At 41.3% G+C, this 26,476-nt stretch overlaps 1 pseudogene; it reads right to left on the bottom strand.

Moving 5' to 3' along the window:
* On the bottom strand, positions 1-21,480 carry LOC149918300 (uncharacterized; annotated as a pseudogene).
* Between the last annotated feature and the right edge of the window lie 4,996 nt (positions 21,481-26,476).

Raw genomic sequence — 26,476 nt, 5'->3', positions numbered from 1 at the left:
TCAACTTCTCCCATCTCAGCTCTCCAGAGACTTGCTCCAGGGGGTGATAAGGGAGCGTGGGTACTTCCCGGGTGTGGGGAGAGTTACTGGGTTTGGTCTTTTCATGCAGGTGGTAGAAGAGAGATTCTTGTCTTCTTTGGAGCATAGTGTAGCTGCAGGCACAATGCAACCACTTGTGTGGGGGAACAGTGGGCGATGATCACACGGGCCCTTCACATGGGATGTCCTCTTGCAGTGCAAACAAGTTAGGAGTCAGTTATGCGTAGGGGCTTTCCCTGTGCCCTATCAGGAACCATCCCCCCTCCCTCCCAGCTTTGCATGCCTCCTGCTGTGTTGCCTTTCATCCTCCAGCCTCCAGGTAGCTGGATTCCAGCAGTCTTGCCTCTGATGCACTTGGAGATGAGAGGCTCTGTGAGATGCAGAGACTGATACAGGAATTCACTGCTTCTAGGGAGTCAGTCCAGGTACAGGCTGCTGTGTATGACAGCAGAATTAGATAACGGTGCTAAAAAGCTTGTGTAGAGAACATCAAGTTCCTGCAGCTTTCTTGAGCAAAAACATTTTGCAAAAGAAAATCTTGCATTTATTATCCTCTCTGGCATGCTCTTGTTTCCTTTTTTATGTGGTACCTGTCAAAAAGTATTTCTGATGGGCTGCTATAACGTGCCAAATTTTTTCATATCTGATGCCTTAAGTTTAACTATATTTATCTTGTTTACGAAAGCTGACAAGTGATACAGCCATAATAATGCCAGCAGAAATTGCACAGCAATTTTACTCTGGTTCTTTTCAAGTCAGTGGAACTGTTAAATGAGATTAACACAGTAGAAGGGTTTATTGTGGCCATGAGAAACCAGATAGACGCATATCACAGAGAACCAGTGATAGACTAAGAGGATCACATACAGAGACATTGTGCCAAGGGGGGATTGGCAGGATAACATGAGTGCATCTCTTAGCTCTTTGGGGCTGTTTTACAGTATTTCTGATACGGTTTCCCATTCATCCCAACAGCTGTCTTTTCTTTCTCCAACACTTTGTGTATCTTTCTGTACCTTATTCTAACACTGGTCCTCCTTGTAGTTTGGTGAGGTTTGTTAGGAGTTCTGAGGACCTGGGAAGAATGGCCCCTATATTCTCCTTAGAGTAGCCCTGGAAAACCTGTGTTGGTTGCTATTGTTTTCGTTTGTAACTTTCCCTTGTAAAGTGCTGTTGTTACATGTGTTATGACATATATATTTTTATATATGTGTTGTTATATATACAAGTCCATGTGGCTGCCATCAGGGATTGAACCAGAGACCTCTGGAGCAAAGAGCATTTTGTTCATACTTGCAATCTTAGCAGCAGATGGAAGCATAAGCTTCCATCCTCTCTGGAACAGACATAACTAACAGAAGATCACATAAGGAATCATTGAGATGTTGCTATGCGGTTCCAGCTGGGATGCAGTGCTTTTGTCCCAAACTGGGTAGGAGCCCAGCTCCTGCTCAGCGTATTTCCTAAAAGCCACTTCCTATGTGTCGTGAAAGTCTATTCACATTTCAGCCCTGGCAAGAGGCAAAGAGCAAATCCAGAAGAGTGTCCAGCTACCAGGTGGAGCATTCAGCTATTCAGCAGCAGGGTACAGACCAACAGATCCCATAAATGAAGATGTAAGGAAGGGAGGAGCAGCTGGGCAGTGGACAAGGCTGTGAGCTTTCCAGCTCTCTGGAACATGGCTTGAATTTGTTCCAGCCATTCAAGATGATCTTTCACTTCTTGGCAGAAGCTCACAAAGTTTTTTAGCTAAGCAAAGAAAGCACAAGTCTTCATTGTGCGTGGATAGGGACAGACACTGGTCATTTGATTATTGTTGTTGAGAATATAAATGAGTGCAATGTTGCAAATGCCACTGGAGGAAGTAAGAGACTCCCTCATGAGGCGGCCTTGGATGCTATTTGTATCCAGAAGCATCCTGAGATGAAATCATAATTCTTTGGCTGAGTGACCGTCCCCGCACTCTTTTGTGCTGTCTTTTAACTGCACTCTGGAGGCTACTGATGAAAGCTAAGCATTTCCTTGCCTCCCTACCAATATGCTTTCCTTCTCTATCTTCGGGGTTTCCTTATGGATATATGTGCTTTGCAATGGTCTTGCAAACTTTTCTTTACAGACCTCAGACAAAGTCTGCACCCACACCTAATAAGTTGCTTTCCATACCTCAAATAGCTAATGAACCAAATAGAAGAGGGATTATCCTCCAGACTTTACAGATGGGGAACAGGCACAGATAAACTACACAACTTGCTTGTGGTTATTCTGGAAATCTGTAACAGAGCCAGGCCTTGAACCGAAATTTCTGGTGTTCCTGTGCCAGACTGCAACCACAGTCTGGTCTTTCTCTCTGAATGTACATATTTGTGGAGTTTTAAGGTCAGAGGAACGATCACCTTATCTGGTCTGACCTCCTCAGTGTCAAGTCCAAGAATTTCTTTGATCAAAGCATACATTACAGGATAGTATACAGTCTGGATTTGACACCAGGACATAGGGAATAATTTTACAACTTCCTTCTGTACTTTGTTCCAATGGTTAATCATCTTAGCTGCTAACTTATTTTTCATATGAATGGGTCTGGATTTAATTTGGTTCCTGTGATGTTTCTTTTCTGATAGATTAAAGGACCCTCACTATCCACGTTTTCTTCCTCTCCTTTTTTCATGTGTCTGGAAGAAGTGATCGGGTTGACAAGTTATTTGCTGCTGAATCCCGGGCATGTTTTTCTTTCACCTTGTGTCTGACTACAGTGTTTCCCCTCTCCTTTCACAATGCAATAATTGGAAACCTTTAAAGAAAACAGAGAGGAGTTGAATGGAGGACATAAGCAAGCAATATTCTTCACTCTTCTTACGGGTGTGGTGTCAAAGCAATAGGATTGACAGCACTGATGCCAGTGTCCTCACTCATGTTTAGAATCAGAGTCACAGAGTGGCTTAGCTTCAAAAAACCTTAAAGATTATCTAGTTCCAACCCTCTGCTGTGGCAGATCACGTTGATTTAGAGTGATATAATTTGAAATTTGCTTCAGTTTGGTATTGCTGCCTGACATTAAATGGGAATCCCAGCAGAATACGTACTACAGGACACTGATTTTGTGGGACTCCAATCCCAGTGTTAAAAGCCAGTGTTGTAGTGAGGCTTCCCATTCTGTGGTTTAGAATATGCTATGGACTGTGTTGGATAAGAAGAAAGTCTCAGACCACAATTCTCATCCTTTTACTATTTACTGAAGCCTAGGTTTGACAACAAACCTTGAGTATTACATGGATAGGCATTTTCTTGTGGGTGTGGTGGTGACCAGATTGGTGGCACTGGAATGATGTGAAACACACAGTTGGGAAAATGCACAGGAAGACCTGTGAAGGTGAAAAAACGTAGAAACTGAATCATAAGTTGTATCTTTTTTAACAAAGCGTGTGTGTAAGTGTCTAGAGCATTAAAGGAACACATTTTCCAACACGAATGTTACTTAGGTTGAGGTGATAATCTGTGGATTGTGTCCATGGAGTTTAAGATCTTTTGCTCTGTTCAGAAATGGATTCTGATCTATAGCTTTCAAGATCTTCTGCTTTCCTTGTGAACCAGAGGCCACCACTCTATGTGGACTAATAGACCACTAATGCACAGAAGGTTCACGTGAACGCAGAGCACAACAATGAGAGATGAGTCAAAACTGACTGACCACAGCTTTGTGTTTTTTTCTAAAGGCATGCTATCATCAAACCTTCAGAGAAAAACATCAGCAGACAGGAAACTCTGGTAAAGTCCTGGTGAAGTGGAGTAGAGTATAGGCCCCAACCTTGACCTTGACATTTTATCTTTCATGTGACCAGCTTCAGCAGCACCTCCTGCAGAGGTTGACTGCTTGCACTGAGTAGTCATCATCTCTCCTCTGCCTTATTCTGTTCCACCAAACTGCATGGAGAGCCCTGAACATCAGCCTTCTGCAGACAGAATCATCAAGCGCAGGGAGAACAGTGTGGCCACAAAGGAGGCTAATGCTTTTACTTTACACTTATCTATTATGCAGCTCTACCTTCATCAGGCTTATGTTTTCTCCACCATATTTAACAGAAACATCAGTTATCATTAGTCTTTACTAGCAATGTAATTCTAGCCAGTATCTCACCCCATGAACTCAACTGCTTCCAGCCTCCACCAGCTATCACTTCTCCCAAAGGATTGATTCCAGTTTGCTGAGTACATAAGTTAACCCAATATCGTCCTCTCAAAAATAAAAGATCTTGTAGCAGCTTCATGCCAGCAACAGAAGGACACAGTTTACAGAGAGTGTCTTGGAACTTGATGATGAGGGCTGGAGCTCAATTATTTTTAAGGTCCCTTTCAACCTAAACTGTTTTATGATTCTGTGAAAGAACAAGACAAAATGCATGGGAGATGAGTTTTCCTTGTGTTCACTCATCTCCTTGACTTTGCTTCTCAATTGTTTGTGGTAGAGCCTGTTATTCTCAGTGTCAACAATCATCAAGGTTCAAGGTGATGTGAATGGTGAATTTTACGTGCTTCATAAGAACAAGACAAGATCTCTTTTAGGCTACTCAGAACGTTAATGCATTTTATTTTCATCCTGCTGCACTTTTTGATCTCTCAGCTGTTTGCAGGTTGTGGCAAAGGGTGCACGTGTGGCAGTTATGAGTCTGGATCAAAATTCAGACTGCTGGGCAGGTTTCTTAGAAGACATCTACCCCACATTACAGCTGTGAGTGCAAAAAGTGAGTGACAGACAAAGCAGGCTTTAAAGCCAAATTAAGCCTCTTGTTCATTGAGGAAACAGCGCAACCGTTGGCTGCAGCACTATGGCATTATTCTTGTGATTTTAATTTGAAAACTTCAATGTTTTAACTTGGTACTTCATGAAACATGAACTAATAAACATCCCCAATCAGATATAAGAACAGATAAGCCAGAACTTCACTGCACAGGAGCTTCTGCACAGCAGATGACTGTTAGAAAAGTTGCCACTGCAGTGCTGTAACGTGATGGAAAGCACAGCAACGACGCTGAGTAGGAAAGTCCTAGGCTGCAACAAGTGAGGATATGCTCAAATACAACAGCCACATACACAGAAACAAAGGAAAAAAACTGCATACCCTTGGAAGACCTCAAGTAGGAAGAGATTACCAGCAAGATCCTCTTGCCTCCACTGCCAACCTTTAAATGAGGTCTGGGAAGGGCTGGATCCCAGCTCCACCCATTCTGGCCACTCAGGCACACTGCATGCAGCTGAGCTCCCCTGGGTTGGCCCTGCCTTCCCACCAGGTGCTCAATCACTGTTTCAAGATGTGACTCAGCATTTCCACTGCAGTCACCATTCAGTAATTGTTCTTAAATACCAAATTTACTTCTTACAGGCATAGGTCAGGCTTTTCTTTTTCTATATTGTGTACTTATATAGAAAGGATGTTTAGAATTCAGGTATCCCAAATGATACGCAACATCTATTTCAAGCACTAAAACAGAAGACCCTCTGCAGAACATACATTGCTGAGAAATCCTTCCATACATTAAGAGACATTACTAATTCAGCTTTTTTTTTTTCTTCCCTTTTCTTTCTCAGAAATTTGAAATCAAATTTGAGTAAAAGTGAGAGTCAAAAGAGAAGATAAACAGAGTACCTTGAAACATTAATGTGAAAACAATGAAACTATCCACAGCTCCAGACTGTTCCCAAAGCCCTTAGTTTATTGTATTCTCTAGAAGTGCTATAACCAACGTGAATTTTATTGGTTGAAAATAGGAAAACCATGTCAGGAAGGTCATTATACTGATGGAAGAAATACAAAGCAAAATTGAAAGAATACCAGAAAAAAATTCAATTAAAAATGTATTTCTAATCCCATTTCTGCTTCTGTAGCTATTGTGTTATCAGAGAGATGAAACCTATCATCTGCAGAAGGCTGTTTATTCTTCAGGGGGTAAGTAGATCTCTCTTGATGAGTGTTTTTCAGATATCAAATAGAAAATACAGTAGGTGCTGCTGTCCTACATAGAAAAACCAGGACTGGAACTAAGGAGGCATTTCCAGTGCAAGAGTAGGCAAAGGCAATGGAGACTTTTGGCTTAGATTCAGCAAGGTATGTCTTATGCTTCAAGCAGAACTTTGACTTCAGTAAGATAAGCTCCGTGCTTCACACTGGGCATACAAAGTCCTCTCTACAGACACTGGAGCTACAGTTGTACAAACCCAGAATTTCAGTATGAAGGCCAAAGGTAAAAATTTAGGATTAAGAGAAGATAGCTATGTGCTCTATTGCAGAAGAAGTAGGCATTACTGAAGATAATAATCCAATAATCCACATTTGTGTAACAAACTCTGATCTCATGTGCACTTCAGAGCATCTTTCAAGAGTGCAAACGTTTTTTGAAACTTGATTTCACTGCTCCCTGTGAGGAGGAAAGCTTATGACCATGACCTCACAAATTATAAATACATTTCAACGCAAGCAGAGGGCTAAGCATAGAGTTGCCATCTAAGGTGTAATTTAAACTTTTGCTGATGCTCTGACAGAAACTGCTTCCATTGGGACTTCTTTGGGTGGCACCACTTTGTTCATCCATATGGGAACAGCAGGGGGGGAGGGAAATGCTTCGCTGTAACTTATACAAGGCAAAATGGAAAGATGTTTGAGTGCCAGCATAGGGGTGAATTTATTATATATATATATATATACTGAATATTTACCTCTTTGTGAAATTCATGTCAGTGTCAGCTCTTTCAGATATGGAGGAAATTTACACAAAGAAGATGCTTCTATCACAAGTTCACTCTGTTCTGGCAACACTGCTTTCACTTGGTGAAAGTAGATCAGAATTCACCATGTTAATCAAAAATATATTAGAATCTGACCCACTATCTGCACTGAAGAAACCAACAGTAATAGCCTGTGCGACAGCAGATTCTTAATTAGGCCTCCTATTAATTGCTGTAGTTTTGCTGGGGAGCACAGAATCACATCACAAAATCCTCTAGATAACAAAGCCTTGCAACTCTGTCTGAAGCAGGAAAGGTGAGGTTACAGGAGGACATGGTAAAGCCAAAGGAGGTCGTGGAATGAGTCATTCTCTGTCTCAGGTATGTGCAGCTACCATTTCCTGGTTCCCATTACTAGACAACACTTATCTGAATACATTATTCCCAGGTTTCTAAGATTTTATTTTAAAAACCAGAGCACAAACTTTGGATGATCGCAGGCTACGAATCATGCTCTCAGAGGCAAAGACTCACACAAGCAGGTGAGCTCACAGCGCACATCCTCCACCTCCATTCCTTCTCCTTGCTATTAATATGAGTGTGACATGACACAGTGTTAAATGAGATCAGAGTAACAACAGCCATGGGAGGTCAATAAATTTGTATAGTATATAATCAAATCTGTGCCTTGAGCAGGTAGAATCTCGCTTTATGAGATCGTGGGAGTTAACTTTCATTTAGTAGAAATAAGTATTCAGCCAACTGAGGCCCTTCTTTTTTACATACAGATAGACTCCTCCGTTCATCTGCATTCTATAAAGCCTTGTTATTCTTCCGTGTTTATCAGATCTGTGCTATCAGGAAGAACAGAAAATGTGTGTGATATCCGCCAGCTGGATTCCATCTGTCTTTTCTCTGCGGAGATGGAGTTTCAAAGGCTACATCCTATCTGCTGTCACACCCTCTCCCGACATGAGAAGCTAAGTGTAAAGTTTGGCCAAAGTGATGGAAAAAAACAGTATCTCTTTTGTACATCACAACTATTTCCCTACCTACACAAAAGTGGCATTCTTCTTGTTCTGGCATGCATGATGTATTGTTGCACTGTATCACAACTTTCCTATTAAATAAAAGGAGTCTGGCCAAAGGGATTTCAGAGAAAGTAAGCTTTTTTTTAATTTTTTTTTTTTTAGGACTCTGTGGATCTGTGTGAGTGTGCTGGTTTGTCTCCAGAGCCAGTGCAGGGAAATTATGACTGGCAAGTATATAAAACACTGATTACAATAGAGGATATGGCTCCATAGCATTTCTGGGAGGGGAAAAGAAAAAAAAACACCTACCTGAATAAAAGCCCAATTTTGTTTCTCTTGAAGTGATTGAGGCTTTGCCATTCACCTCACCACAAGCCCTGCAGGACCGAGGAATTTCAGTTTCTCAGGATAACACCCAGGATGGAGCAACATTGCGAATCAGCAAGACTCATGTTTTCTTGCCCTAACATCTAGAGTTCTCTGTTCTCCGAGTCCAGCAGCTGCAACATTTCTGGTAAAGTCCAAACCACATCATACGGGAGCACGAGACATCTCAGTTTTCACCAAAGAGCTGGAGGTGTTGCTTTGACATCCTTTCATTTCCCAGTGAGCAGCTCAGAATAGCCATCTGTTCCCACTAGATCAACAGAACACTGAAACATATGAAAGGCTGGAGCTGCTTCCTGAGTCCTCCTTCAGCCTCTTGTTCCTCCTTGCTGTGAGGCAGAGATACCTGTGCTCCACAGCTCATGGAGCAGGAAAGCAGCAGAAAGGACCAACATGGACATTTGTCTCCAGTCCTCCCCGGCAACTCATATTTCATCATCCTGGGGGGGTTTCTAAATATTTTTGAAAAGCTTTTGTTAATTTACTTGCCTATCATTCTTCTATATACTTCAGGGATTAAGGTACTTGTCTTGTGGTTTAGAGGAACAAGGAGTACTCTGGCTTTGGTCAGCACATCCATCTCATTTTAGTGGAAGAATAACTTCATCAGATTATTCTGGGGGCACTTGCATTCTTTGGTGATTAACTAGGTAGTATGAGGTACATGTCCAGACAAACCTCACAGGAAGCCAGTAGACTACATAAAAACACAAAGGCCTCTAGTACCTGTATGTTAGTTATGCATCTATTGGCATTGCGAACTCTGTTTCCTGATCTATAACTATAGGAGGTGGCATCTTGGAATACACACCTGGAAAGTGTGATGACTGAAGACTGTGAGTGACATTCATTGACTTTTCCACCAACTGCCTGTTCCATTACAGGTTCTTACTGAAAAACTAGGCTTAATTACTAGTGTGAGTGCAAACAAAGACATATGGCTTACTTTGAAACCTCAGATAGATGAAATTACTTTGGCTTTGTTGGATATTGGTTAGGAATTTCTATGCATGCATTTTTGGATCCACAAGCACTTTCTGAAGGATACACAGGACTTTCATAGCCTGCCCTCCTATAGTTAGAGTGGGACTGAAATAATTTCAGCCAAGTAGAAATAAACATAAATTCTAAGTGAGCTCCTAGGCCTCCTCATGGAGCCAGAAGCAGGCTATAGCAATACCTTCAGAAGAAATTTCACCCCATCCTGTTGCCCGTCTTGTGGCATCCATCTCTCTAGACTACTAGATAAGATGAGATGCTTTTTAGATAGTACTGAGCTAGTTAAATGGCTGGGGCTAAGCTAACATTTGTAGCTAACTGCATGATGATTTAACGTGAGAGTTGGTTAAGCTTTATCAAAATGCTCCTCTGATCTCTCCAGTCCTACTATAACACACAGATATGATATTTGATATATCTCTTGATGTTAGCCAGACAGCCTGAAGGAATCTTCCAATACCAAGAGAAACCAGAAGTTATTTACTTGTTACCGATCTCAACTTGCTCCATGTGCATAGGAAAGAACTTGCAGTTCTCTAGGCAAATCATTTTTTGCTGTGACCCTCATGTAGTCCCATAAGCAAAGTAAATGTGTCTTGAGAGTCTTTCATGGTCAAATGAAGTCTTCAGAGATGCTGGCTTTGGTGTAATTTGTAGTCTCCTTCAATAAAGAACTCATCTAGTCCTCTGACACCTAAAAGTAAACTGTCTGATCCTGAAGTTGATTAGACTTGAACCATGACTTGAACTGTGTTGTCAAAAGCAAAGCTTTCTATAAATCTTTTGGGGGACAGAAATTAAAACGAAAGTCCCCAAAAAGCATAAGGTGTTGATTCATGTATTTGTGGTGGAAAATCAAATGACCTCTTTTGAGGGTTACGTACTGGAAGTACAGGAGGTCAACGTAGAGTGTTTGGGAAGGATTCCCACGGGACCTAGTCTTAGAGGCATAAAAATGCAAACAATCTTTGAAATAAAAGATGAGTCAGACAAGGATGGAAATCAAGCTGACGAGCTCAGATAGCTCATGAGTAGTTTAAGCACACGCCAGGCCCAGAGGCAACTCCTAAGTTGCCAGCACTGTTGCCTGCAGATTTTGCAATAGCTCCTACATTTCAGGACGGTTAGAACTCTACCTTGGATATGGATCCTATGAGAATTACTACCAAAGGAGACTAACTTACAGCAGCCTGAGGCGTAGAAGTGGCATCCAGTCTCCATCAGAATTTGTTCTTAAGTAGATAAGCCCTGGCCTGCCAGCCCTAGAGCATGGTATACAATCTTCTGTGAACAGGTAGAGTGTGAGCACTGGCAAGGCAAGCTCCCAGTCTCCCCTTATTTCCTTAAGGCAGCACATCTCCGCATGCGGAGTTTAGTCGTCCTGCTCACTCAGGCTTTGGCTACCATCATTTCTCTGCTTGCCAAAGGTTCTGATTCTGGGTATGACGTCTTTGAGCTCACTCCCTAGAAGTTCCTCACCTGACAGTGGCTTTTTGATGCCAGCCAAGGCACATCACAAAGATGTTTCCTGCCTCAGAGACTTGACAAACACAATAGACAACACAAAGAATAGGAGGATAGAAGGATTATTATGAAATGGTGAAGCAATTTACCCCAAGACTGGCAAATTCTCTCCCAGACTGTGTAGGAAGTATGCAGAACAGCTGCAAGCAGTGTTCAGAATTTCTGCATCTCTCTCTTGCTCTTTGAACACAAACATATTTTCAGTAAAATGAATGGAGCTTCACTAGCAAGGGTTATTAAGGCTTGTTAAACAGACAATTGACCATTGAATATCAATCAAACAACATTCTTCAGTCATTATGGACCGGAATTTAATCTTTCATAGCAAACTAGAATAACTAGCTGAAGACTGCAGATCCCAATAAGTGGGAAGTGCTGAAATTTTCCCATACAAGGCAGTGCTGTACTACCTGAACTAACAAGGAATGGAGGCACAGGCTTACCCAGTTGAATTCCTGAGTGCCTTTTAATGGTAGTACACAGTAGAAATTTGGTACCACATTATGGCATTTAAATCTACCATGGGATCTAGGTTTCCAAAAAGGACAATCCTTTAAATACACAGACCATAACTATCTCCTTTTTTATTATTTTTTTCTCTCTCTGTGTGTGTAAATACCCTCAAAACCTTAACCTTTAGGTTAGAGTGACTATAGGCACACAAGACACTTGCAATATAACCAGGCGTGGAGGCCTGATCTTACAAGGCTGTAGGAAGCTCTAATCACAGGTTTAACCAACCTGTCCTGAACATTTTTGTATTTGAGATCAAGACAACACCTATCCCACACTCAAACCCTTACACAGCAGTTTTCCCAATGCAAACTGGATCTCTGTATCCTTAGTTGCTTCTCTAATATAAATAACAATGACTTAAATTTCTAGTCTAGCTACAAGTTAATGGATTGAAGACCTGGGGAAAGACATCATCTTATTTATTCCATTATTTTCTTCAAACCACTTTTGTAAACAGTCATAAAACATGCAATAAACAATTACCTTTAGATCCAGAGCCAAATGTTGCATCTTGTAACTCAAACACACCCAGCTCATAGAAACAGGCTCTCACAAATTCATGAAGCTCTCATCTGACATGCAGTGCTCATATGGCATTCACCAGCCCCTCAGGTAGCAAGCACACGAATCCTTCTCAATATCTTAGTTCAGTCCTAAATAAATCTTCTTTCAGAATATATTGAGAAAAGGTCATGTCACACCTCAGCCATGTCTTTCTGGAACCCTAGACCATGGTGAGTATCAGGTAGTGTAGCAGGTATCACCATTCAACAAACCTCAGGAGAAGATCTTGTAGAAACAGACTATCCTCAATGTTAGAATAAGCCCCTCCAGTTAAAATACCCTAACACGAAGAATGAACTTTTTCAGTTTATTTAGTCTTATTTAGAATAAATGCATACACTGATTTCGTTAAGAGACATCTTTCTCTGTGTATTTTGAACATACACAGCAGTCAGTATTTCCTGAGGGATTTCTGTTTTACATTTCTCATCTCCTTATCACTTTTATTTTGTAATGCAGATCCAGTGTTGATCAATGTGATGTCCATAAAGGCATAGGGTACAACATTCCAGTCACATTGGCCATTTTTCTGATATTCTCACACATTAAATTGCTGAGCTCTATCCAAGCATCCCCCAAACAGAAAGGATGTTGAGGTGGGTCCCAGACTTAGGTTACACTCCCCATACAAAGTCAGTAATGGCAACTTTGAAATAATCAACCATAAAGGCAAAGTATCTGCATGGCTAATGACAAGTGTGACCAGTACATGAAAGAACCTTAGGAGTTCAAGTCTGTCCTGTCTTTCCTCAGGAGTGACAGTGTCCCCTTTGCTGTTTCCCCAGGAGGACACAGAATCCTCCACTCCCTTTCTGTTACACTCCCCCACAAGCAGCCTTTCATCCCTCTCCTTGCAAGAGACCGTTCTCTTCTGAAAGTCTAGTTTTGCACTGTGAAATCCATGGCCTGAACATCAGTGCATGGGCACAGCCAGAAAAGTACTCCTTCAGAGTGCCTGGCATAGTACTGAAGTTGTTATCATGAGTTAATGTCTCTGTCAGAGTATTTTCATTGCTGATCTTAACCTGTGCAACGTGGGTTAAACCAGGAGCAACAAGCCCACATCACTTTTGTTGTGCTGACACTTGCTTAGGAGTCTTTCCAGGGTGTTAAACCATTAGGGCACTCCTCTTCCAAATAGGAATAATGAAAAGGAATACTAGAAGAGTTTGGACTGGAGTTTAATTCAGGATAAAGATGCAAATGTTGAAGCTGCAGGGCGGGCTGCCAAGGCCTCTCATAATTGGGTGGGTACAGCGATGTATGTGGGAAGAATGGCATGCCTCAGTTGTAATGCAATGCAGAGCACATCCAGCACGCTATTGGCATGGCACTACCCTATGGCTGACACTGTTCCCAGCTCCAGGGTTGGATACAGTGCAGGCAATGTCCTCTTTAGCCCCAAAGAGTGGGCAATCTTGGAGTGCAGATGTGCTCAGTTTGGGTCACTGTGTGTTGGGGTGTTGGTTGGTTGCCCTTTGATGTGACTGTCCAAGCAGGTGTCTGTGATGGCTCCTGGCCTGCATTCCTTGCTTCCTTCCTGCTCACGAATGTTCTCCATGACAAAACCTTTCCATGCACAACATAATGGGAGGGGAAAGGAAGAGGGAGAAGGTGTTTGGAGAGTTGCAGAGATGGCTGTGGGTCAGCTCTCCATGCACTGGGTTACGACTTCATCTCCTGTTCAGCTGTGAAACTACATGCAAAAGTGCCACATCAGGGCACTGGGATTTGAATGGTGCAAACAACAAAATAACGGGGGAGGAAGAGAAGGGAATCCTATTTAAGGCCAGTGGAAAACTAGAGGGCTGAAGGCACTCACATGAGAAAGTTATTTTATACAATGTACAGGACACAATGATCCCTCATAGCCTTATGGCCCACATTAGTTTTTCTATAACTTTCTTTAACCTGCATGGCAAGAGCTTGTTCTCACTGGACCTTGATCCTTCAAGTAAACTCTCATTAGAAGTGACTCCCAGGTTTTGCATAGCAGTGACTTGAAAACATGGTTTCAGAAGGTCCAAATTACATAAAGTTAGAAGGATCAAACAGATGTAAAGCTTGTATAAGGAGGAAAAATATCTATAACGGACAGTATAGACTTTATGATTGCTTGGTATTACTTCCTTCATGAGCTATAGAATTTTACCCAGTAATTTGTGAGGCCAGGGAACACTCTGATAACAAGGATCAGACCATTCCCAGACCTGACAGCACCAGGTGCCAAAAGAGAGCTAGGCACACCTCCTCCATAAACCTGTTCCCCAGTAACACAGCCCAGAAAACAAGAATTATGGCATCTCATAAACAAAAGTACAGTCTCTCAATGCTGTACAGCCCTGTTTGTGGCAGAAATGGAAAGCTGAAATAGCAGCCTTGGATATAGCCTTCTCGTCTAAAGGTTGCTTCATCTCAGATAGACTAGAAGCACATCTCAGGGCTACCCAGAGAGCAGTCACAAGTATTCAGTGCACGTGTGCTGTTCTCACCAAGCCAAAGCAGCTTTGCTGGGAAGACTAAGAATCTGTGGCTTAAGCTAGGATTTAGTTCAGTCATCCTGGCTTTCTAGCCTGAACCAGTTATCCAATCTATCCATGGGAAAGACAGGCAGCAGCTAAAATGTTTCTTTTAGGTTAGGATGATTTGTCATCTGGGGATGTCTGCCTTTATATAGCAGGACTATATATGACTAGCTTAGGTTGAAGGGCAAATGTTTAAATGTGGATAAAGACAGTGAGACAATTTCCAACCCATGGCTGTACCAGTATAAGCTCATGCCAGGACCCATCACTGAGCTCCACGATTTTTTATGAGATTTCAAGTAAACTAGAGACTAACATAAGACTCCACTCCAGAATGGAACCCTTAGGGCCACAGGTTTCCCTTGCAATCTTGGGAAAGTCAGAAAGTCACGCTATTGAAAATTTTAGGAGGACATCAGATAGGGTCATAACGACATTGTAGTGTAGTTACCATCAGTCAGCTGCAGAGTACTGCTGTTCCTCTGAGACAGATCTTCATGGCCGGAGACATCCTGTATCTCTGGGTTTGGGGAATTGCTCTGGAAAGCAACGCCTGTGTCCAGCAGGTTACCCACACATTCTGCAGCCAATTTGTGGGAGTAGGGTTAAGAGAGCACCCCAGCTATGTGCCAACCAGATTGCCTTTGAGCTAGACCTCATGATCCTGATTGACAGAAGAGAATGGAAGCTGGACTACCCATCTGGAACACCTATCACAACGACTATCTACTTTAGACAACTCAATAAGCTTACAGGTGGATCATCACCATTATTACATATGTCACTGGCTTCTTTTCTGCACATACATTGTTTTAATGAGTATTTGGCCTTTGTACTATTTAGAAAGAAAGATTTTCTTGGTCTTCAGCCCATTTAAGTCTGATTTCCCACGTAGACCACCAGTCTGTGATAGAATAGTACATAGACTTTCATGTAGTGTCAAAGAACTGAGCTCAAAATGAGACATCTTCAAATCAAAGAGAGGGGCAGTGTGGGGATAGGAAAATCCCCTTAGGTCTTTGAGCTTACACGGTGTAAGAGAAATGAACTCTATGAAGCCTGCCCACCAAAATGCACCATACAGAATCTGCATTCCATCTTTAATTATAGTGTCCGGTTATTTTAGTACTAATTTCTTTATCTTCATTTGCTACAAGCAACACAGGGTCTCTTTGCTTGCACTGTTTGAAATACATGAAACAAAACGTTCAGCAGGAAATGGAACTAAAATAACAAAATTAACCTCACAGGTGCTGTGAGCTGTGGGAAGAACAGTTTGAATAAAAAAAACACCAGTAGCTCCTGGGTAAGGTCATAAGAAGGGCTCACTGAAAGAAACTACTGATTATTTTCTCTTTTAAAATTATTGTTTCCATCAAAATACATAAAAGTTTTTTGTGTGCTTTAAAAGAGGCTGAATAAGTTAACCTCCTCTGTTGCAGTCTAAGTGGATTTGACACTTGTGGGAGGGGGCTCATCTGACACTTCTAAAACTTTCAGTCTCCCCTGATTATAAATTAAAGATAATACTTCTTCCCTCCCTCCTCTTTTCCTTGAGTGTCCCATGCATTTCTCTTTCACCATGTCTGATTTTTGTCATTTGGTGGCTTTCGGTGTTGTCAGTAGTGTTTCATTCCACATACATTCAAACAGGTCTAATAATACTGGAGGGTGTTTGTGGCTGCTTTTGAATGCTTTCTTCCCCTCTAAAAGGCCCCGTCTCTGTGATTACCTTCTGCCTGGACACTGTGTGTAAGCCAAAAGCTCAGCAGTGTGGGAGTGTGACAGTCTTGAGACATTTCCACAGCACCCCAGGGCAGTAAATTAATGCTGACATGACCCACCAAGCACATGGCAGCTCCATTGTCAGGGCTCGTCTAACAGGAGAGATTGAATTTCACACTGCGTTTGATATTAAATCTCTCAATGCACAAGCTGACCTGAACAGATATCCAAAGATCAGCAGTGAGAGCCTCAGCAAGGGAAGGTGCTAAATATTAGCTGCCCTCATTTGAAGCATTGCACTGCAATCACTGCCTGATCTCATTGCACAGCTGATATTATGACTACGTCTCCCTGTCCTTTGCAACCATCCCGCAGTAGAACCAGCAGCTCTATCATGTCCCTTATCATGTTCCACCTCTTCTCACTGCTGTCTGCATGCTCCTGGGATACCTCCAGCTCCACCAGCCCAAATCTGATCTCCACTGTTTCTTCACCTTCTACAATCTCCCATTTGTTTTACTTGTTGCTAAGCCAGGAGAAGCACATGCTGCTTTGCTGGCCATCCCGGGCTACATGGTCAGCCAGAAGATGCCTGGAAAGCTGTGAGAGGTCACCTCTGACTCGAGTAAACAGTCTAAAATAAGCAGGTTATTCAAAGTCTTCACTGATAATACAGAAAATACTCTTTGGAGTGGATCAGGAGAGTCTTCTTATAAGACTGTAAAACTCAGTGCTCAAAACATTAGACTCAAATCATCCTTTTTGAAAATGAAAGGAAAAACTAGACTGACACCGTCCAATCAAGAATCAGTAGAAAACAATATACACACATTAATTCACCTTTGCACTCTCCTTACAGTCCTCTCCTTACAGGCTACTCTCACATCTCTTGTTAGAAATCCAGAGCTTGATGAGCAGGTCACCCAAATTGCATTTGATTAGTAGTTGCTTGATTAGTGGTTTACACTGGATATCAATCAGTGATTACATCTGGAGATGTGGGGAGCCAGGACACTTGGAATGCATTTGATGGGTAGGTACAGGGTTTCTATTTCCACTGAATTCGGTGTGCTCTGGCAAGCCAGAAACCAAATCAACTTTTCATAGACATCTACTTTTATCTGAAGAGGTGGATGTGAGATGTGAGACTTAGATTCCTTCACAGTTTTTGCCAATGTCAAAGATAATGGAATTTGGGAAAACTCACTAGTCCAAAATGTTCAGACTTGGAACTCAAATGGCTCAGCCTGAAATAGCACAATGTACAATTTTGCTTATAATCTATTAAGGTAAAAAAGACCTTGAGTCAATCTGTATGACCTTTTTCTTTTTTATTTTTTTTCTTTAATCACAGGACAGGACATTTCTCCCGGTGATCTGATACCAGGTAAAGAATTTTCATTTGTGCAGTACCAAAGTACATCATTTTTTTTAAGAAAAGCCACCAACCTTCATCTGAAGACAATATGGATGGAGAAATGGCTGTTTCTCTTGAAGGTTTTTTTTCTAAGGTTAAAACTCATATTTCCTTTTTGGTTTCAAATTGTCTGGCTATTCTCCACAAGCCAAAAGAACATTTTGAAAGTTGGTACTCTCTCCATGTGGAGGTATGTAGATGTTGTAACCCATTCATTGATATAATTTCCTCTGGATTGGCTGGAGACATAGTACTCCTTCCTGGAAAAGTTCTGCTTCACTATAGCTTACAGATGTCTGGGACCCTCTTTTCCTTGGGTACCAAAAGCAGCCTCTGGTCTGTTCACCCCAGATCACCTGGCAAATCATCAAGGAAAGGAAGCTGCAGATATTCCAGCCCTTTACAGTCTGAGTCTACCTGTCTGCTCAGAGAGCAAATTAAACTCACAGAAGGATAAAATTAGTTGCATATATGGTTTATATGAGCAAAATAACTGCACATAAGTATAAAGAGAAAGAGAAGTGCACATACAAGTATGTACATAGTCTGGCTTAATTCTGTCCTTAAGGGACGTTGTCTTCTGATTAATTGCCAAATAAAGGCTGTGCTATTCAGTGATTCATTTTTCTACATTTGCAAGTCGTAATCTAGTCTGAATCTCCCCAAGGGTCATAAATGAGCACGGGATCATTCACATTTGCTCAGACAGCAGAAAGTCTTTAGCACACTATGCACAAGAGAACAGAAATATCGTGCTGAACTGAGGGATCAGAAAGCTTTTCAATATCTTCCACACTGGGAAGACCAGCATAAAATAGTTACATTTGCTTAAAGCTGGTGGAATAAACTACTTGTCATATCTTCATTTGACAGAAATCTGTGCAACTTTGTTGACTTGAAGTAGTTGACTTCGAACAAATTATGCTGATCCAAGTGGAGATCTGATATCTCAAAACAAGATGATGATTTTGTTTCTAGGTTTTGCATATAAGAGCTTAAAGGCTGTTAGGCATACTGCAGATCTTAAGGTATGATATTGCCTATTGTACAAAATGCAACTCTGACCAGAGATGTAACAAGAAAAGCTATGCTTTTTCCAACTACTAATGCCCAGACATAGCCTAAGAAACTATTAGCAAGTAGAGAATCAGGCAGCTCTATTACATATGAAGGTAGGTCTACCACATCACTTTCAGGTTCACCTGACTGTCAGTAACCCTCTCTGTAAAAACAGTACAGATTTCAAACAACCAACAACAAGGTAATACAGCCATTACTGGTATCATTCATAACAATGGGAATACGTTTGCTTGTAAATGTAGTAGGAAGCCTTTGGCTATCTGAATTGATTTGTTTCATTATCTTTCTTGAACAATATTGAGGACACTGGATCAAAAAGTTTAAAAATCAAGTCTACTAAGTTTTGCTGAGAGAGGCTTTGCTTCTCATCTGTAAATTACATCTCCACAAATGAGAAATAAATGCCATGAAGCTCTGAAAAAGAAGAGGAAGAAAAAAAAAAGCAAAAAGCAAGCATAAAGGAAAAAAAAAAAAAGAGAAGCTCTTGAGCTAAGAAGTCTAGTTTGAGAAATTCAACATTGCAGGAACAAAAAGTGCTTGGATGAGTATTTTAGTTCAAGGCAAAGCTGACATGCCAGGTCTAGACTGGGACAAAATTCAGACATTAGTTATTAGCAGTGCCAGTATTCAAGGATGCTAGAATCAGCGTTCTGCTGAGATTTCATTCACAGAAATGCATTTCAAAGTAAGTACCCAGACAATGTGCTGTTGAAAATCAGTGGGCCCAATGTAGATTTTTCACTGAAAGAAGAAGATAGCAAAGTACTTGGACAACATACTGATGAAAATTATTAGAAGCAATGCAGTATCTGACCAAAAAGAGGTATTACTGGCAGGACAAGGTCTTTTAATTTCTAACTGGACTCCTTCAGACTGGCAGCTCTGCCTGGTGTTTTTCCACTTCTGGCTGTTGTTTTCCCCATGAAGGCAAGGGCCAGAGCTCCTCAACATCCATGGGCACCAGGTCAGATCTGGGGGAGCACATGAGGATGCAGGGGAAGACTTCTATGCAGCAAAGCAAGTTTCTAGCCTCCAGCTCTTGAAAAAAAGTTTCCTCGTTCTGCCAAGCCCTCCAAACTGCCCAAACACTTCGGAAATTACAACATCCCTTTTTGCTGCCAACTGGGAAATCTGCTCCACTCCATCAACTGGCAGAAAACAAAACACACCTTTTGGGAGGAAGAATATTTTTGCCTCATTACTGCAAGAAGGGCAGTATATGTCTCTTAGTGGCTCACTTATGTTTCAAAATGGGGCACAGACACCATGATTTTCCATAGGTGTGGTGTGTTGAGGGTAAGCATGGGTGTGCTGTTCCACATAGGATTCCTTATGAGGGTCCTATAGCCAGAGGCAGCACCAACGCACTTTTGTATTTTTGTCTAGGCTGAACATCTATACTTATACAAGCTGTAGGGCTCTGGCTTGTGTCTCCCACCTAAAGCTAGCATTTCCCCCTGATTAGTGTTCTCGTACCAGGGTTATTAATGCAGTCACATCAGGACAGCTGGTTGTCCCATGGCCTGGAGGGCCTCTAAGCATCCCAGAATTAAAGCCTTGCAGGCAATAACATAGTTGGGACCTAAGGGATTTCTTGGAAATGTGCTGTGAATGAGCAAACAGAAAAGAAATTAATGCTGTGTTGATACTCTTGGCTCTCAGATCACCTCTGGTTCATTAAAAACTAGCATGAACTAATGGGAAGTTAAACTGGCTATTAAAATGCTTGTGTCACATAATTTCTTCTAATGCATCCAGTTAATATTTCCAAGACTATTGTCACAACCAGTGGCTGCCACAGTGAGTGTTCTAGGAAGGGAATGAATTGTCACAGACACACTAAAGTCACACTGAAGGACATGAAGAACCCATTCTAAGGAAGCAGACTAATTTAAAAGCACTGTTGCTACATGCTGGTGCTTTAGCTAGAGTAGAATGATGGTCAAAATATTTGGACATTAATAAAACCATCAATAAAACCTTCCCTCCTAAGAGTTGACTGTATGGAGAAGAAGATAGTTACGCATACCAAAGACAAGAACCAGCTCTCTAGCCCAGATTCATCTGATCTTGGCTTAGGTGTTGGAAATACATACACATCAGAATGCACATCCCTGTACAAAGCTATGCTCCAAACAAAGCAAAGATTTCTCCCTCTAGATGGTAGTTTAGGTTACAAAGATCTGTGTCATAGATTTGTCTCTAACTTCATTTATCACAGAGACCTTCTGGCAATTTTTTCCTAACTTACACATTAGCAAGGTGCTAGTGTTTATATGGGCATGTATACGGGATGAAGTTATGTTTGGACTATAGCCACGACTCTCTTATGTGGTCAGCCATATAACTGTTTTTCTTGTTCCAAAGAAACAACCAGCAACAATGAAGGTCCTTATCAAAATAAGTTGCAGTTTTCTAAAGGAATCACAATATCTTCTTCCTAACGACTCTCAAAATGTAGAGCCATAACCTTTCTCTTTCTTAAATCAATTACAAAATGTACAGGTTACTTTCTTGGAGGCTACATGTTGCCCATAAACTGCTATGCACAGTGGGGATCTCCTAGGACACCATCTCAATTCAATCATTTCTACTCCTTGGTGCTGCTAAGCTCAGAGAAGTCTTTAACAAGCTGACACCTCTGGATGCACATTCCTTCTTCCTTTGCCAAGTGGCTGCTCCCTATCCTTTGGTCCTGTGAAGATAATTTAAGAAACGTGAAGGAAATGGGAGAGAACATCTAAGCCCTGAATGTACCAGTGGATATTTATGTCTTACCCAGGCTCTCCTGGACCCTTCATATCTCTGCCTGTGGCCCAGGAACCCATTTCAGCTCAGCTTGGTGCCATTAGACCCAGCCCCAGATGCACTGTAAGTAGTTCTTTCTCCAGTCTCATCTCCTTTTGCTCCTGAACAGGCTTTTGAGTGGCCAATGGTCTTTGGTCCTCTCAGGCACCCTCTCCCCAGATGGAGAAGTTGCTTATTTCTCTCCAAGTACATGCAAATGCTGGCAGATCAAGATGTGACTCTACAATTCTATGTTTAGAGTCTTCTGGGATTATAACATGCTACCTAAAATCTGAAATGGATCTGTTTAATTTTGAATTGTTTCTGGGTATTGGCCATTGTATCACTGAAGAACAGAGTAGCAAGAAATTCCTGTTCATAAGTCACTTTGAAGAGAGATTGTTCAGTGAATAGAGGGAAGACAGAGAGGTGTTGGGATCAATCCTTTCCTAAAATTTAGGAATAATGTCGACCTTATGACTGATTCAATTCATGGGATCTGAACCAACCATAAGCTCTGGGTTTATTCTGCTTGCTCGTTTGCATGTGTAGGAAGCATTGCTTCTGGGTTGTATAGGTTACAAGTATAGAAACAAGTATGGGGTACAACATTCTCTAGGAACAGTGATTACCCATTCATCCAGGTACTCAGCTTTGTTCTGATCTGCACTTCCTTACAGCTGTGTTCTTTGCAGAGAATAGGAGACAAATTCCAAGTTAAGGCAGAAACTGGATTCCAGAAGGCAATGAAGAGAGAGCTAAAATATGATACCCAGCTCAAAGCCCATGTCTGTTCTATGAATAATACCATAATTTGTCCATGAACTACTGACTAGGCTGTGCAACCTCAAGAGATACTAACACCTCCCACTATACCATGACCACATTCAAATATTTCCTGTAATTTCTCAGTGTCAGCAGTGAAGTATCTATATACATCACCTGAGGTGATTAAACGTGCCTTTATAAATGTCAAAACACTTTCCAGCATAAATCTTCAAAGGTCTGCATGAACTCTTGTTTAAAACTGGCTCCCCTCTCTCTTTTTGCCTGTTGCAGCAGGAAAGGAAAATGGCAGTAGATATTACAGAATTTCAGGCATTTATTTCCACAACTGGTAGAGTACAAAACTACACTGAGGTCCTATTTTGACGCATCAAATTCTAGTTTCTAATCAGCTCTTGAACATCTATCTGTTAGCAATAACTACTTAGGTAAAAACATCCTGTGGCCTCTGTCTGCCTGAAAATCCATCTTACTTCTAAAGTCAATTGGAAATTGTATCTGGTAATCCTTGGATGAATTAATCTTAGGGTAATATTTTTCTGTATACGGATAGTTCATCTAGGAAAATATTCTACTCTCCAAAGGCCATTTTCTCCTACAGGTATGAAATATAACTCGTTCTTTTATGGGAACAATTCTCTCTAGAAATGTGGATCATTTAAGGGTGATGCCTACAACTTCAGACTTGAAAACATTTACAAGTGTGAAAAGGCCCTGGACTGATATGGGAGTAACGTGTAATTAAAACAAAGCATATCAAGTTATGTCATCTGTCCCAGCTGTACGTGTATTGCACATGCAGCCCCACCAGCATTGCCTTGTCCTACCCAAATAACCCATAGATGTTTGCATCCTCACAGAAGAAGTACGAGCAGTTCAACCACCAAGCACCAAACTGTTTGTGGTAACATATCATCTAGTCTAAACTACTCTGCTTTCTCTTCCTTATCATGAAAGGGTATAATTTACACTCCATACTACCCATCCAATTAAGAAAAGACTAGCTTAAGTTTTGAAGTTCTTTATAGTTTTCCAAAAGAGTAAGTTGGTTTACTTGAAGCCTTTTCCAGCTTCTCTCCTCTCACTCAGACAACCCTTTCCCAGACTAAAGACAAACATTTGGGACTGTTGGTTCAGATGTACCTCTGGCACTGGGTCTGTACATGCTGTGGAAATGCATTTGGGTGGGATCAAACACCATACGCTGAGTTGTAATGGAAGTGAACCAGTTTCCAAATCATTTCCCATGAAATGTAGATATAACACAGACTGGGAGGAAAAAATCTCCCAGTGCTAATATAGATCTAAACTGCCGTTGGACATAGTTCTGGAGAATATATGTTATAGGGAAATGACACAAGCAGCTGTAAGAAGGTCTTGAAATAAGTGGTTTTCAACATAGAGTGGCTTTATTTGTACTTTGCAACACCATGCACATGCAGAAATGGCCATGGAGCCAACACATAGCTCCATGATGAGAGAGACCAGAGAGTTCACTTCCACCTTCTTCAGGAGTTCACCTTGGATAAGTCAAAAATGTCAATCCACCACCAAAGACTTCAGGGCTTTCCAGCAGCCTCAGTATTTATAATAGCAAACAGTACCAAAGACAAGCCTTGCCTTCAAGTGCATGGTTTGTGTTCCAGTTGGTTCATTCTATAGATGTGCCCATATCCAGTTCACTTTCCATTGGGACACTGTTGCAATCCCTCAATCATAGAGCATTTGTACAGAAACCTGCTTTCTACAATCAGGAACCATAAGGAGAGCGAGTTTCACTTTATCACTCTCTGCCTAAATATATAAATAATCCGAAATCTGAAGTGTATGTTGGACAGCACCCTCGGGCTATCATTTTACACCCAGCTGTTATTCTCAGAGGTTTCTCAGTAAATCCAGGAATAGACCCAGCCAGGAGTCGGGAACGGGCTCAGAGGAGAATGTCACCATATGGCAGCTCCTGACTGTTGCATAAATATATTGATTAGCTGAACCAGCTTCAGGATGTCTCTATTGAGGAAAGTAAACTAAAGAAGAGAGATTAATTCTCAGAAAGATGAAAAAGTGCCTGAATTGGCCACTCCTTTCCACTTAAGTATCTTGTCCACACCGTGACACCAATCGCTTGAGAAAATTGTTGATTTCAGTTTAAATATGAGGACTGAATGCAATTCCTGAATGAAAATTGAACAGAATAATCATATATTATTGCTATGACAACCTGGAATAGTACATTAGCAATCCAAATGACAATATTCTTCCTCCCTTTACACTGACATTGGTGAGAAAAGAAATAACACTGTAGTTTTTAATATGTATTTTCAAAAGGGAGAGATATGATCATATATTAAAACCCACCTTGAAATCCTTGAAGACCATTTTCTTCACATCTTTAAGCAGCTAGTGAGTGGGTCTTGAACTCTGTGCATTAAAGCTGAGAGGAAATGGTAATAACTGCTCTCCCATTCACTTTCTATGTGACCTCCAGCAAATCATTTTAACCTCAATGCTTTTAGCATCAGCCCAAAGGGGAAGAAAGCTGAAGACTTCAGCTTTGTCTGGGACCCAGAGGGCCTTGTTGTGTCCATTTTGATAGCAGGTGGCACACCTGGAGCAGTGGGTGACACTAGGGGAGGGATGTGGCGGCTCAAGTGACAGGGACAGAGCACTGGGGTTAAAGCACCCTGCATCTCTAACAGGGTGAAGGGACCCCACTTTGCTCTAACAGCAGCACCCGATCACATGCTGGTCAGGGTGTGAAAAATAGATGCCAGACAATGAAAGCCAAGTGCTTAGAGAGGGCTTGGATGGGACTGAGATGGTAGAGAGGTAAGAAGGAATGACAGTTTGTTATTTTAAAAATAAAACAAATATCAGGCTATTAGGCATTCCCCAGCCTCTACTAAGACAACAGCCTTTCTCAAAGGGATGAAGTGCCCTCGTCCTTATTGCTGTTCCTACCTAATCCAAGTGTATGAATCCTGAGGGCACTGTGCAAATCTGAATTTATCCCTCAGCATTCACAGAGGCAAAGAAAAAAAAAACTCTCCACATGTCTATAGCCATGTACCCATCCTTGGCATAAGCCACACTCCACAGGAAAGCTTTAGTATGGTGCCCAGGAATGTACTCAGTCAGCTTCCCAGTAACAGCAAAATGATACGTTTTTTCTCCATTTCCAGTGTGCCTGGGTAGTTTGGTCACGATAATTTTCTGACTGTGATGTAGGAGGAGTATCTAAGTTGTTTTTAGGGGTTAGTTTGCGTTGGTCTTCCCTTTTCTGGTACACAGAATGAATGTTACAGCATGGCACCAGGGACCTCTGTTGACCATGGTGTGGCCAACAACATGCTCCAGATGAGGATAAAATCCAGATGAAAACCCAGGTTTTCAATAGCTTATGGCTTTAGTTGTTTTGCACTTCTGAAAAGACTGAAACTAGTTACCATAAGGCCAAGCCAAATTCATAGCTGGATGACAAGTGAAGAAGGATAAAACAGCAAACAAACTCATCCTGAAAAGTTTTCTGTACTGCTTTTTTGGGTTCAAAATGTTCGCAAAGAAAGTTCTGTTAGTTTAGAGCAGTGTTGGCCGAAATGGACACATTTTCCAGGGAAGTCAGCCAGTTTTTAAAGGAGGCCAAATCTGTTTCCACATGGAAATTGGCTCATTTTTTGAGTATAGAGGAGTTCTGCATAAAAATATATTAAATTCCTTTCCCCTCCCCAAACTGTACACACTTTCACATATCCTGATGGGAGAACTGCTGTTCCATCAGCAACAGAGAACTGCAATTCAAACAATTGCAGTATTATGCAATTAGAATGACAATCATGTCAATATAGATGAGACAGGGAAAAAACTCTAAAAAACAAAGTGCCCATTTCAGTCAGCTCTTGAAGATGCCTTTTCAATCTATGCACTCCTAGAAGCTGCACATGGGTACAGACAGCTTCCAATTTTTGTTTAAAAAAAAATAATAATAAAAGACTAATCAATAGAAAATAGAACTTAAAAAAAAAATGGCAGAACTATTAAGTGATATATATTGACATTAATTAACAAGAGACCAATTATACAGGTTGGACAATTGTAATAGCCTTCATCCTGAGTGCATCTGGGTAGCAAAAAGGACCGTAAAAGGACCAAAAAGGACCATTAAGGTCCACACCCTCTTCAAAAAGTGTTGTGGAAAGAAGAGAAATGTTTTTTAATACATAATGTACCGAAGAACTGAGATGTGTCGAAAAACACATGGCATGTACCATTGCCTGTCTCTGAAGTGTCTGCCATTTGGAATACTGTAATTTAAATACTTTGCCTGTTTAGTCTATTTTGAATGGCTTCATTATAGAACCAGTGGGAAATTCTCCAATGAAAC

The sequence above is a fragment of the Phasianus colchicus genome, chromosome 4 (genome assembly GCF_987193195.1).
Source record: "Phasianus colchicus chromosome 4, bPhaCol1.hap1.1, whole genome shotgun sequence".
Lineage (NCBI taxonomy): Eukaryota > Metazoa > Chordata > Aves > Galliformes > Phasianidae > Phasianus > Phasianus colchicus.
The sequence above is the reverse complement of the archived record's forward strand: the minus strand, read 5'-3'. Positions and strand labels throughout refer to the sequence as shown.